Genomic DNA, 9,009 nt, shown 5'->3' on the forward strand with positions numbered 1-9,009 from the left:
AAATAGATGTAATGTAAACAGAGGTAATTGCATTTGTAAAACAGCTAGGGTAGATGTAATAAATAGATAAATATAAATAACGGTAGTTCCACTACCTTTTAAAACTACTATTTTTAAAACGTGTGGTATTTTGTGCAGTGAACAAGTTTAGAACCCTGAATACTCTGGTAAAAATGTTATTATTGTTCTTCACAATTAGGTTAAAACTTAATTAAGTTAAAGCAGAAATTATAATTAAAATAAACATGAGAAAATGTTAAAGTTGAATTTTTAAATGTATTTTTTTGCGTTTTTATTTGACATTTGATTATTATTATTATTATTATATATATATATATGTATTATTATCATTATATATATATATTATTATTATTAAATATATATATATAATATATATATATAATATATTATTGTTAATTATATATTATATATATTATTATTAATTATATATTATTATTAGGCTTATAATTATCCCTGACGGTGCAGGTGTGACTGATTCCTCAGGTGATAACGTATATTTTGATGTTCTGACGTAGTGCGCGTCACAGATCTGACTTTGCTACTCTGTCGCATTCCTCCCAAACACAGCGGAAGTGGCGAGGAGGTCTCACTCTGTCATTATTTCTTAGCACGATGGTTCCCAAACTTTTTTTGTTTTTTTGCATGGAGGAACCCCTGAACCAGAGGTCAGTAACCTGCGTCTCTTTAGCTCCTCTCCAGTGGCTCCCTGTGGATTTATAAACATGGAAATGAATAACTGTTTTTTTGTTTACATTTTTACATTTTTATTTATCATTGGTGAAGGTCTATGGTACGACGGAGTATTAGGGCCATATTCAGGACAAATAAATAAATCTGAGATTACGAGAATAAAGTCATAAATTTACGAGAAAAAAATCGTAATTTTACGTGTTATTTTCTTTTTTCTGGTAAGTTATGACTTTATTCTCGTAATATTACGAATTTTTTTCTCGTTAAGTTATGACTTTATTCTCGTAAACTGTTGACTTTTTTCTCGTAATATTGACTTTATTCTCGTAAAATTACGTTTTTTTTCTCGTTAAGTTATGACTTTATTCTCGTAATATTACGACTTTTTTCTCTTTAAGTTATGACTTTATTCTCGTAATATTACGACTTTTTTTCCCACAAGGTTATGAATTTATTCTTGTAATATTACGACTTTTTTCTCGTTAAGTAATGACTTTATTCACGTAATATTACGACCTTCTTTTTCTAGTTAACTTATGACTTTATTCTCTTAATATTGCGACTTTTTTTCTTGTAAAGTTATGACTTTTTTCTCTTAATATTACAACTTTATTCTGGAAATCTCAGATGTTTTTTCCCTCAATGTGGCCCTAATACTCCGTAGTACATTTGCTCTTTGGCCCTCACTGCATTAGACTTATATACTATATACTTAGTCTATAAACTGTGTTACCTTCATCACAATGCTCAAATGTTTTTGTGGCTCCAGACAGATTTTTTTTTTTTTTTCAGTAGTTTTACACTTGCCCCATGTTCTTAAAATATATAATCAAATATTTTGTGGAATTAGGTTTCCATCTTCACGAATCTCTTAAACACAACATGTGAAAAACGACTAAACAAAAAAAAAGTAGTTAGCAAGTATATAGACATCTACACATGTACATACTGTACATAATCATCCCATCTGTATATTCCTCCGGTATTTATTTCTTTGCACTATTTGTATTGTTACAACTTCCGAACACTTGACTTGTATATTGACATTTTATTTTTATTTTTATTATTGTATTCTTTATTCTGTTATTTCTATTAGTCCAGACAGTTTTACACTTGTCTTAAAATATATAATAAAATATTTTGTGCAGTTAGGTTTCCATCTTCAAGAATGTCTCAAACACAACATGTGAAAAACGAGAAAAAAAAAAAAAGTAGTTATCAAGGATTGTATAATGGTGTCCTCATTTCCCCCAGTTCTTTAAAAAAAAAAATAAGAAAACCCCACTCAGAGTGATCCCTCTCCTCTTCTCAAACGTTGACGATCTGCTGCCCTCACCTACATAGTGTAATTCGAGACCTTTGCACGAGAATTTACGTAAGATGACGCGGCTGCACGTGCCAACCAGAAACGTGTTGACCTATATATTATATAACTCAGACGGTCACGTGGCGACGGTTGGCTCGGTAACCCATTTAAAAGCTCGTCTCGCGCAGAGAAAGTACAACGGTCCCCCGCGTGCACTGCTAGTGGACTTCATCGAACCCGGAAGTATCGTGAAGCGGACAGGAAACACAGATAGCAGCTCTCTGATTAAACTTTAAAGGGACATTTATATATGATATCAAAGGTTTACATTCATTTGGTGTGAGCCGATGAAGTCCTTATTGTGTTAACTTATGATGTGGAAAGTTTCTTTAGTCTACTTTATTGTTGTTTCCTCATTTAAGACAATATTGTATAAAATAGGCTCTTTTTTGAATGGGGTTTGGTTTAAGGCAAGTTTTACTATCAAAAGAGCCACTTTAGGCAAAAATAATGAAATAAATAAATCTGTCTGGAGCAGCAAAACATTTGAGCATTGTGATGAAGTTAACACAGTTTATAGTCTTAGTATATAGTATATAGTATATAAGTCTAATGCAGTGAGGGCCAAAGTGCGAATGTACTACAGAGTATTAGGGCCACATTGAGGGAAAAACATATGAGATTTCCAGAATAAAGTCATAATATTACGAGACAAAAAGTCATAATATTAGGAGAAAAAAGTCGTAATGTTACGAGAATAAAGTCATAACTTTAGGAGAAAAAAGTCATACATTTACGAGAAAAAAGAAAATAAAACGTAAAATTACTACTTTATAATATTATGACTTTATTCTCAAAATGTCAGATTTTCTTTTTTTTCTCCTCAATGTGGCCCTAATACACACACAATCGTACAATCGTACCATAGACCTACAACAATGATACATAAAACCGAAATTGTAAACAAAAAAACAGTTATTCATTTCCACTAATTTTGTTAAAAATCCACAGGGAGCCACTGGAGAGGAGCTAAAGAGCTGAATGTGGCTCCGGAGCCGCAGGTTGCAGACCTCTGGTTTAAGGGGACATGCTAGTACACATACATATAAACTGGAAAAAAAGTTTGGAAACTTGTGTTTGGTGGATTATTTCTCTGTTGTTACAATGCTAATTGGCATGAAATATTCTGTTTTTGGTAGGTCAATAATGGGGTTATGACATGTCACCTCTGCATCAGGTGCATTCAAGTAACCTGGTTGTTGTTGTTGGATCTGTGCAGTAACCTCATTTCTTAATGAAACCTAAACCAGAAACCCGGTTTCCCTAATCGGGGTAAGGGATTCAGGGAAACCCGGTTTACACAACCATGTTTGTTTTGTTGTTGTTGTTGGGGAAAAAAACGTGAATATCTTGGTCATTCACACGTGTAACAATTGTAAACGGTGATACAACCAACACGTGAGAGGAGTTCTGAAGGGAAAAAAATGTGATGAAACATCTCCACATGGTGCGTCCTTGACCTGTAGCCTATCTAGAATAAATAAATCCAAAGTTGGAATAAAAACAGAAATGATGGGGTGAATCATTCATAGGCTATTAAATATATCTGAATAAAGGACATTTGATTATTGGCCATATGTATGCGCAAATTAGACCAACCATCATTTTTTTTTTTTTTTTTTTTTGCTTTACACATCAGAATTTGTGTAGTGTGACAATAAACATATAGAAATAGATCATTTTTGCTCCTCCCATACTTTAAAATATTTTTTAAATATTATTTGTTGTTATTGCTTTCAAATTCAATTTAAAGAATTAAGAAAAAACGCATTTTGTTTTTTTCCATTTGATCACTATTTTTCTTAAAGTTAATTTTAACTGTGGCATGGCTGTAACCAAGCAGCATCTGTCCACATTTAATCCTTTATTGTTAATGATCAACCAACCTCTGTGATAAAACGGTTTTCACGTGACAACAGTTGTACAGCTATAAACCTCAGAGCCCATTCATAAGAAACCCTGATCAGCTGCTCTGGTGTGTATCAAGTGCTCTCTCTAGTGGACACAGTGAATCACTGCAACAATCTTATTTATTTGCTCAATCGTAGCTCTGTTTTGGGAATTCTTACTTATTATTTTATAGCCTTTTCTAAACTTTATTTTTTCTATTCATCTATTTTTTTCTTCCATAAATGCTGCATTTTAAAATAAAATAGTTGTCATCAAAATATCGCTGTCAAACTAACTAATTCTCATCAAAACAGAGTCTGCAATGGTCATTTCCCCCAGGATAGTGTAAAATATAGAGTAAGAATGACTATGTTATATTACTGTAAATATAGACAATGAAGTCAAGAGTCGGACTTTACACTACAGTAAATCCTACATTCATAAAATGATCATTGTGACTGTGTTTCATTGCATCAGTTTTGTATACGACAAAGTTTGTTTTTAACTCAAGACACCAAACTACATTGCAATTAGATGGAAATATAATAATTAAATATGCAGTTTTAAAACCATCAACAACACCATTTCTAATAATATGCTGTAAAATATTGTTGAATTAACACTTTCAAAACCTTTTTCATTTTCATATGCCTAATTTGCCTAATCTTCGCTGGTCTTTTAGACCACGGTGGAAACGCAGACAACAGTGGGCTGAAGAAACCTTTTAGCTCCTTGAAAAGTAGTTCCCGGGACTAAAAGTCGTTTGGTGGAAACCCGGCTTTAGAGAAGCACTCCACAATAATTAAGACCCACTTTCTCCCCATCCCCCCCAACAACAAATAGAAACCTTAAAACTTGAAGTGTTTAATTTTATTATTTGAAGCATTTTTATCAACATAAAAACTCATCAACGTGAATGAATATATTAATGAGCATTTCCTTCTTTGTTCCTTCACGGACGGTTTTCCTTCAAGTGTCTACAACGATATGTACACAGCATTACACAAAATACCTCACGACATAGTCCTGGCCTGTGGAGGGTTTATTTTTAAACCTTTTACAAGTGAATCTTGCTTTAACAAGGGGGGGAAATTACATGTTATTAGCTAAGTCACGGGGCGCTGAGGTTTCAGACGCAGAGGCGTCGAAAACTAGATTCTAGATGTGAATGTATGGAGGACCACAAGAGTCACAGAAATAGTAATAAAGCATTTAATTAATAACGAGAGCAGATTTTTAATCTGCTCAAAATGTACCTTAAAGGGAGATTTGTCAAGTATTTAATACTCTTATCAACATGGGCAAATAGGTTTGCTTTATGCAAATGTATGTATATATTTATTATTGGAAATCAATTACCAACACAAAACAATGACAAATATTTTCCAGAAACCCTCACAGGTACTGCATTTAGCATAAAACAAATATGCTCAAATCATAACATGGCTAACTCAGTTTTTCCCTCACCAAAATGTAGCATAACTTTGGAGCGTTATTTAGCCTTCTTAGCTAGTATGACATGGTACCAATGTATTCCTTAGGTTTTCTAGTTTCATATGATACCAGTATCTTCACGCTTTAGAACCGAGCGTGCTACAACCTCCCAAAGATTGAATGCGTCAATGCGTTAAAGAATTTAGTGGCGTTAAAATTTGCGTTAACGTCTTATTATCACATTAACTTTGATAGCCCAATTAATAACTAACTAAAATAGGCATTAATATATTTGTTTACAAATTTATTTATTTTTCTATGAATAAATTGACTAAAATGTTTTTTAATTTGAACTACTTATTAATGTATTAATATTTCATTTGTAAATTATTTTTATTGCCTATTAAAATGTCAAATAATGAATTACTTTTTATTTAATCCATTTATTCATGGATTAATAAATTAATTTGTAAACAAATTTGTTAATGCCTATTTTTATTGTACAATTAGTTATTAATCAATTAAATGCTTTATCACTATTTTCGTGACTCTTGTAGTCCTCCATATAAATGGGCCTTTAATCTGCTTTTATTCTTTATGTTTGTGTCAGCCATTTTTTTAAGGTTAAATACACTTATCCCTGCTCTCCGAGTGAGGAAAGTGATTCTCTAAATCGTGAACACTGATCTGACAAACAACACAAAGACTGAGTCAATATGCTTTTTTTTGTTTGGTCCATCAGAACTGAATAATCTGGCTTAACTCGTGATGAAAGTGAACTCTTTCTCATCCTCGTGGAGATTTGAAGTCACGATAATTTAGCTCCCTTTAGATAAAGTGACACAGTAACGGATTTCAAGTCATCTTGGACATATATTTATATATATTTATAGAATCGTATGGATGCCAAATAACCCTCCTTTTTCATCTCCTGTGCATCTACTTTTGAAGAAAAAAAAACTTTAACAACACAGAACATGAGTTTGACATTGAACAAGGTCACACATCACCTCACAACAAAAAGCACTGAGTGTCTACTTCCATGAAAACGCCATTTTCGTCCCTAGCAGTCACACAGTCACACACTCCCTAGTGTCTCGTGAACAATCTTTAACGGTTTGGCTGTGAAACAGGACGCTCTGAATACAGCAGTTTGGCTTTTCCCATGTTGTGTCGGTGTGTTCCAGTGATTAGACATCTGCAGCGGTACGTACTGTAGCCATCGACTAAATCCCCCATCATGCATCTGTCCTGCTACTGGTCTTAGCTTTGATGACATGTATCTGGGTTAGAATCTGGATTTTTAATATTGCGGGAAAAATACTGGCCAATCAGGGTTGTCTCTCTGATGTGATGCAGATCGTTTACAGACATTTTTCTGTTTGTAATTAAAGGGGCACTCCACTGTTTTTTCATATCAAGATCAGTTTACTCTTCATCATGTCATGGAGAGTGCTGCTCAGCCTGGGAAAGTAGTCAAATGACTTCTGTGGCTCTGTAAGGGAGTGCTCTAAAGTATAAAAACAAATTTACCCTGATGATGTCAAAGTGATGTCATGAGGATTATCTCGGTTTTGGGTTGAGAGACTACCAATTTCTGAGAGAAAGCCTGTGTTACAAACAAGGGGGAGAGTTTGAACGACGTAGGCATCTATCAACAAACGTGAAAAAAAACCTAACTTGCACATTGCTTATGAGTCTTGATGGTGGCCAATTATAACAGGACTACCTGGATGAATTACAGTTTAGCAGATAGACTAGTTCAGATGTATTATCATACACTGCTCTAGTGTATCAAACTGCAAGACCACTTCTTCTTCTCTCTATCAATTCCTCGGATATAGCACCACAATCAGTTTAACATGGGGTTCCCGTGATGGCTACAGCTGAACTTAGTCCAATATGGTAAAGTCCTTCCTGTCCCTGTATGTACATTTATAGCTTTTCTTAACAGATGTGCCAACTGAGAAACATCTGTCTCTGCTCACTCAGTGTAGAAATAGAAACTATTCCAAGTTTAGCTCTCTTGGAAAGGTGTTTTTATTTTAAAAAGGTAGTTTTAAGTTAAGTGCAGTAAGCGACGGCTACATCTGAATGTGTGATGATCAGAGTTCTTTGGTAACTATATTTTTAGCGCTGCGTCTAATCACAACTCTGAGTAGACGTTGATGGTTTTTTATGTTGAGTGAGACGTGCCTGACATTAGCTTTTTTTTTTATGGTGAGGGGGAAAAATAACATTAAATACATCCAGTGGATAGTTAATTCAAAATGAACTAAGACATTTTAAGAACCTAAATGTACACGTGTCTAAGATATCCACTTTTATTACTTAGTTTCTATTTTAGTTTACTTGACAAACAAAGTTGTTCATTGTGTTTGCCTTGACGCACTGTGTTTTTACGAGCCCCTTGTTTAATTATCCAACCTATAAAAACCTCTTTCCTATACTGCCTTTGTTTCAACACTCTGTTTTATCACCTTTATCACTCTGCAGACACTAAATATACGTCAGAGCTTTTGTATTTGCTTTAAGAGACATTGTTAACTCATAAGCTTTCACTTTTCCCTCCTTCAAACAGCTTTACTATTTCTAATAGTAATTAACACTTTCTGATTAATCTCTGATAACGTCGCTAAAACATTTGGCTAAATATTTATCGGCTATTTAAAAAGGCACTTTGCATGTTTTTGTCCATCTAAGACGGAAGCGATTGGCTCATTAGAATTAAAATTGGGGGAAATATCAATTACTGTAGCGCTGATCTGAACAGAACAAAACAACACGGCTCTGAGGGGAAGTGGCAAGCTCTGCGGCTTTTTTTGGCGTACGCATGAATGGGCAACACTCCACGGTAACGGATGTCAAGCGCAGGGCAAACTGCATTCACGCGTCTCCTGGCAACCAGTAGGTCATCTGTGAGAATAGCAACAGCGCTGAGGCTGTCGCACCACCACAACGGTTTAAAGGAGGGGTTCCAGCATGATTTGAATTTTTGCTCATTTGTTTTATATTTTTCTATCCCTTTAATGCTTCAATCTCCTCCATCACAAGTACAAATAATTATGTTGCTATTATAATAAAAACATTTAACACTTTGAAAGAATTTCCTCTCTTTTTTTTTCTATAAATGGATTGTCACACTTCTTACAGAACGGTGCTTTGAGCTAAATGCTAACATTAGCATACGAACATCCACAGACACTGCTAACATGTTGATGTTAACCAGGCTTAAAGGTCTGATTGATAACATTTCTATGTAGACGAATATTTTGTTGAAATGACCTGTGACTCTAGGATTTTTTAAAATCCTGAAAACAGAGCCATGAGGAGGTGCAGAAGTCTAGTTTTACAATATGCTGAAAGGTTATTAATGATGCCAATAATATACTGCCTACTGACACTTTAAAGGAACAGTGTGTGCATTTAGAAATGGAATATAATATTAATAATATAAAGTATGTTTTCTTTAGTGTTTAATCACACGTATTAAGAGTTGTTGTGTTTTCGTTACCTTAGAGTGGGTCCTCTCCACGGAGCCGGCCGTCATGTTTCTACAGTAGCCCAGAACGGACAAACCAAACACTGGCTCTAGACAGGGACATTCG

The sequence above is a fragment of the Sebastes umbrosus genome, chromosome 23 (genome assembly GCF_015220745.1).
Source record: "Sebastes umbrosus isolate fSebUmb1 chromosome 23, fSebUmb1.pri, whole genome shotgun sequence".
Lineage (NCBI taxonomy): Eukaryota > Metazoa > Chordata > Actinopteri > Perciformes > Sebastidae > Sebastes > Sebastes umbrosus.